Below are 6,742 nucleotides of genomic sequence, written 5' to 3'. Positions count from 1 at the left end.
GCAGTCATCACTTTTACCAGCAACTCGGTATTGGCCAACGATAGTCAGAAATTATGCATTTTTGACATGCATCTATCCAAGGGCTTGCTATGGACGAGAACAAACAATACTAGCGCGTTTTTCAGTCGCCGGTGGCCGGCATCAAGGCTGGCAGGCCGGTCCGGCGTGGCTCGGCCCCGAGCGCCCTGAGCAGCGCGCTGTACGGCATCATGACGCTGCCGCTCTCCGCACTCGTATTGGCTCCCGCTTCCCGTCGTTGCGTTTTCCGCGCGCGGCTTGTCGTAGACATCCAGCAGGTTGGACGCAGGCGACGAGCTGCGATCGGTTGTTACGACGTCGTTCACAACGGCGCGCCGCAGCGAATCGCACACACTTTTCGCACATGTGTCCCCGCCTTAAGGCTGAAATCCCATTTCGGCACTCATCCGCAAAAGTCGTTCCTTCTGCTCGGGGTCTATAGTACGAGAGAAGCCGCAGCGACGGTTGCGAGACACAGGTGAACATAGCAGACAGCGGGAAAGCGAGCGAGCGAGCGATCGAGCGAAAGAGCGCGTCAACCGGAAGTAAACAAACCGATCTCGTCGATGACGTATTTGTGGGCGGAGCATAGTCCCGGCCTGTAATCTTTATTTTTTTATGGTTCGCTCCGGTGTACGAGTTGAGAGGGAAAAGGCTGGTGGTCATTTTTAATATCCATTATCTCTGGTTCCGCACAAGGTAGATCAAAAATTTTTGCGGTAGGATGATGGATCGTTCAATGTCTATCAATACTTCGACTTCTCTTTGCCTACATGAACACCGTTTCAGGGAGCCTCGGGAACTTCGTCTCTGAGGGTGAACTGGCACCCAGCGACCTTTACACTTTCCGCAAGGACAGGCATCGGTCGATCGAAGAGAGGACATAAGCAGAGCAGACACTGAATGGTTTCCTCTAATCTGCAGTGATAACTGGGATCTATTATCTGACTCAGTGAAATGCAAGCTAACAGCTTCAGCTTCGTTAAATCGAAAGCTGAACTTTCCAAGCTTTCCGTGCGTCCAAAGACTAGAGTATTTTCCACCGCCTTAGATGACTGTCGTACGTAGGGTTATCGCGGACCACCTTTCGCGTGGGCATGTACTCGTTTAGCTGCGAATGTGCGTTATGACTCAGAGGATACAGCTTGTGCCACGCCATTCTGGCCCGGAAGAAGCACAAGATGTTTTGTGGCATGTCCTCTACCGGACGGGCCACAGGAGCTTGGTGCCTCCGTCTTGCTTGTTTCTGCGAGATCTGTGCTACGCTAGCATAGTGCACTTTTCCCGTATTGTTCGTAAGTATTTTGAAACAACGTGTTCGCCTTGGTCGGCGGTCGGATAAGACACAGTGCAATTGTTCTCAATCTTGCCCCGCGGCGAGGACACGCTGCATCGCGCCAGCGGTAGCGGTCATTAATGCGATGCGCCGATACTGCGGCGCCTTTGTGGCCTCGCACTGCGCCCACTTACAAACCGGAAACTTTCCTCGGGCTGCATGCACATATAGAGACACTACTGCAGAGCTGACTTACACCGCCGTTCTTTAGTCTTTTGTATAATATCCTATATAAAACAATTTTCTATACCCTGAGCTTGGCGCATGATAGCCTTAGTCGCTTATGCGCCATTAAACACAACACAACACACAACGCATAGCTGACCTCCACGACGAATCTGACTGAGGGCACTCATCATACGAAGGGAGTAATACGAACTTTAGCTTTGCTTTAGCCAAGTACTGTGTTGTGCTCATATTATGAGCCCAGTCCCATTCACTGCGCTCCCATCACAGGGGAAGGAAAGAATTGAAGAGAGGCTGTTACGTCACGTTTTTTAAAGCCGGACGTGAAGCCTCCTTCCTGCTCCCCCCATACTCAGCGCGCTTGCGCATACGCAGCAAACAGTGCAGCAGACGCCGCCGCTGCATCCAGCGTTGCTATTGGCTGCGCCACCGGCCAAAGACTCCCAGTAGCCCTCGTGAAAGCGTGTGACTTCCAGCACACTTTTTGGCGTGAGTGAAGTTCGTGGTGCTGTACATTGTTTGCCGCATCCGGTTCGCGTTAGTGGAATGCCCATTACGTTCTTTCTTTTGGGCGCTCCGCACAACCGCAGAGAAGGGGGTGAGTCATACTTAACCCAGCGGGATAAGGGAGGGGGGGGGGGGGGGGCGCCGGAGAGCGGAGGATTACGGGAAAGTTTAAACTCCCTTCAGGGACGGATTCATTAGGTCGCATCCTGTGCGACCGTGCATGCGACGAGGCGGACCCGCGTCACATTGCGTGGCTTTTGTCCCATGTCTGCAGCGGCGTGCGTTGACAGCTGGAAGCGCGGTCAACAGAATATTGCCACGCTAGCTGCAGGCATGAGGAGCGACGATGCGGAACAGATGGGTTGAAGTGACCTTCCTTGAACTTGGGTCAACCGGACATTGGGAGAGTGACAGTGTTCGCGAAGATCACAGCAGGAAAGCATAATTCTCCAATATGGTGATGGTACAAAATGTACATATGTGCACAGTGTTTGTAGCGATGAGTTACCTTCTTTCCCCAAGCATTGATTGGTTGTGTTATCCTTTCCGAATTGTTGATTGGTGATGTTTTCCTTTCCCCAATAATTTATTGGGTGGATGTTTGTGCAGTTACCTGATTGGTTATTCTCCCCACCGAGGGCGGGGCATAGGGTTTAAATCCAGCTGTTTCGGCAGGACCGAGGGATGGTTTCGTCACGTAGAACTACGAGCCAGTCAAGTGTAAATATGTTTTCTCCTTGCTTGTGTCTTCCTTTGTGCTTTTAATTGTTATAAAAAGTTAACCTCTCCAGAAGTGTCCTCTAGCAATGTGATTGAGCAATTTGAATCTGCAAGACTACAAGAATCCTACAACAATCATCTTCAACGCAATTCCCCTCGACAAGATCAAGAGGGGTCTTCAACTGCGTGCAACTCGGACGGCGAGGGCCTTCCCTGAGCATTCCTTTCTCCATGGTTCCCATCAATATGAAGCTAATACCTATTCATATGAAGCTTGTACTCTGAGCTTAGCATTAATGGGAACGAACTAAATGTCACTTAACTAGACGTATGTGCAGCGAAAGGCGTTAACGGATGCTGCTGGGAAGGACTAACGAATTCTGAAATAGAAGGTATTTTTCAAAAAGAAATCTAAGCCTTTATCAACTGTATGCTGTTATAGTCTTCGCCAGGCGGTATATGCTGACCGACTTTCGTGTGCCTTCAGTAGGCAGCCTATTTCCGCTTACGCTCTGAATGGAACATGGCGAATGGTTTAATTTCGTTCATACTTGAAAACTGCGCAAACAAAAACAAGGACCGAGCAAGAACGCAGTAACACACACAAGCGCAGATTCTGCGCTTGTGTGTTCACACACACATAGATGGCGGTGAGTCCTCATATACCACGACCAGCGCAGTGGCACGGCGGTTAAGCGATGCGCACTGGCACTGGCAGGTGGCTGTTTCTATCCCAGCCACCCGTCGGGATTTTTCGACCCATGTTGCTCTTCCCGAGCAACCTCTCGCGAAGATGGCACGACGCTCGTCCGAACTTGCCTGAGGTTACCCGAGTTACGACCCGAGCTTACCCGAGTAGCTCGTTTAAGCTCGGGTAGTAACTCGGGTTGCTAGGCAATGGCACAAGATCGCACAAGACCGCACCACCACGAGCATACGCGACGAGCCGATATGGGCTCCAGTATAGAGTTGCTTTCGCAGCAAAAGCCGAGTTTCCTCACTGTTACCTGGCATTGCAGTGTGCAATGTGCACACCGCACATGTGCACGTCGCGTAGGAACGTGCAGGGCATGTGTAACTTTTAGTTCGTAGCTGCAGGATTTGAGTGTTAAGAAACACTGAGAACAAACTGAAGTAACACTTGTTGCTGGGCTAGTTGGTGCATTTTTTCTTCGTACAAAAGCTAGCGCAAAAAACACGACACACACAAGAAAGGTAGACAGGACAACGCGCTTTTAATGTTCTTTCGTCATTTTTTGTCGTTTTTTAGCTACGTCGTGTTTTCAGTCTTTGTGTCTTTTATCGCTTTTATGACCCTTTACATCATTGTGACGTTTGCTGCAGCTGATAGGTGGGTTGACGGTGTGCCTATATATTACGTGTTTCTTTCCAATAAAGGATCAGTTGTCAGTAGCGCGTTGTCCTGTCTACCTTTCTTGTGTGTGTCGTGTTTTTTGCGCTAGCTTTTGTACGAAGAAAAAAAAAACAAACTGAAGCTGGCCTGTATCGCCAGATTACCGCATTCTAACGACAGAGACGCTCATTTGTCTCAAAGACAGAAAATGGCCTGGCTTAGCTTATGGTTAAGCCTAGGATGCGAAGCATACCAACGAAGCATACCGCCGGCGGAGGCTGCGCGTCCGCAAGCGAGCGCACGAGTTGAGCCCCAGCTTTCACAGCTGTTGTGACGTCAGCGCCCCTAGAGGAAGGAGCGGGAGTTAGGCCGCCGGTGGAGGCTGCGCATCCGCAAGCGAGGGCACGAGTTGAGCCCCAGCTTTCACAGCTGTTGTGACGTCATATCACGTGGTGCGCCGATGTAGGTCAAGTGGTAGCTACGCGGCCGCGCGCGGCGCAGCAAGGAAGCGCTCGGTTGTGCGGCTAGTATGCTTCGCATAAAAGACCCTAAAGAACGGTCGCCATCACCGGCTGATTTCGAAGATCAGCTATAGTGTGTCGACACATTTCTTTTGTACAGATTCCAGGGGCAAGGCTACGCTGGAATTCGTTTAAAAATGGCAATTCCGATGTCCCTCTCCGTGTAGACGCCTAGAGTTTGAATCAAACAGCGGGAAAATTTCGAAAGGCAATTTTCTCACCAATAAATACTTCTTTCGCTGCCGGACACACATGAACATGCTCAGAACAGTGAGAACAGTGAGCAGTCAGGCGACCACCTTAGCCAGTGGCAATTTTTATTCCGAGGACACGCATTTAAACTCGCTGTCCCATCTAACCTACATCCAGGTTTCGCTGTATCTTAAAGAGATTTTATTAAAACCACTTCTGTGGTCCTATTCACGAATGGTTGTTACGCGTTGTGGCGCACAAGCTTTCCACTTTCTGGGACAGCGAAACTAGCCAGCAAAGACTCCACAGTATTGCCGAAGCTGAAAGACACCACACTGACGCCTTGTCGCTCGGCGATCTTTGTGAGGTCGCGTGACAGCCTCAACACACGTCGAACGACATGAATGCCCGTTCTTTGAGGCCATGTTCAAAGCTCAGAGTGGCTGCGGCCAAGACAGAAGGTACAAAATCCGCAACAGAATGGGAGACTCATGGGCTGAAAAGTTACTTGGTGGCTTGTCTTTTTCAAAAAGTACCGCCTCTGTCCTGTGCCCTTCTGTGCCTTGTCTTGAGAGTGTTTGGCCGGCTTACTTGCTTTAAAATCACGCACAAAACTGCCCCCCACTGTGCGGGCCAGGGGCCGTATTCACAGGAATTATACTTCGAAGCATTACGAGAGCGGTCAGCGTGTACAATTGTTGTAAGGTCTCAACAGCCAACGAGACAACAGTCCAAAAGCAAGAGCCGTCAAGAAGCGCGCAGTCTTTCACAAAGCATGTCTCATGGAACTCACGTAAGAAAAGTTTTGCATATCTGACACCCCGATTTCTTAGTAATAAGGTTCCGGTCTGCTTCACACAGGTTCGCTGAACAATGACCAACTGCGGATCTTTTTTTTTTTTGTTACGATCGCCAAGAAAACAGTCGTCGCCGTCATAAAGGCTCCGCCCCGAACTCAATGTTGACATTGGTCTGTGCCATGCGTTGCGCACACGCTGAGCTCTCAGAAGCCGCTTGCTGACTTATGAACAGAGGAATTCACTGCAGCATCTCAAAGCCCTTTATTTGTAGCCACGGCTCGCGCTTCAAGCGATGCTGTGCCCGCGGCAACGGCCATCTCCTGAGCCGCAGTCCCCGGGACAACGCGCACGTGGCAAGGGTGGTACAGCACGCGTATGTCCGTGGAACAGTCTCCGTTCGTGGAATATGTTCGCGCAGTAGCGGAAATCTACATCAACGTCTTTAATATAAAAATTAGTGAGAGGGAGCGACCATTGCGTTGCCGTGTGGCCACGTACGGGCTCGCGAAAGCCACGGGCGCCTGGGAGCTTTTGCATTCAGAAGTTACATAGTTGGTCCAATGGTCCAATGCTGTGCTTGTCCTCTGTATTGCGCAAACTTCCGCTTAAAACATCAGTGGCTGGCTGGCAAAATATTTCTTACATTTATGTGAAAGGGTCAACATGACGCCACAGCGGCTCAAGCAAAACGGGGCGCATATCTGACGCATACACCATCTTTTTCCACAGAGAACGCATTTCGGAAATTTTGTTAGCGAACGCTTTGTCCGCAGCACCTGAAGGGTCGACACTCGTCCGACTGGTCATACAGTATAAAGCTTTACAATACGGGTATAGGGTTGCGCACTGCACGTGAATGATGAGTGGTAAGCGCCCAAGAAAACCCGCCCAGGCATCAGCGAATCAGACACGTTTCCCATTTTTCCGCCCCTAAACGTTGGACCAACACCGTTCGCACCTCAAGTTGTTTATCCGTTCACTCTCACCCTATCACAATGATAGCTGTCCCGGCAATTAGCTCAGTTGGTAGAGCGACTTCCCTGGCACGACGGTGGTCCCGAGTTCGAACTCCGGACCAGGACGAATTTTTCTTTAACTGCGAAGTTTG

Source organism: Amblyomma mixtum, chromosome 3 (genome assembly GCF_055824585.1).
Source record: "Amblyomma mixtum isolate Tamu chromosome 3, ASM5582458v1, whole genome shotgun sequence".
NCBI classification, from domain to species: Eukaryota; Metazoa; Arthropoda; class Arachnida; order Ixodida; family Ixodidae; genus Amblyomma; species Amblyomma mixtum.
The sequence above is the reverse complement of the archived record's forward strand: the minus strand, read 5'-3'. Positions refer to the sequence as shown.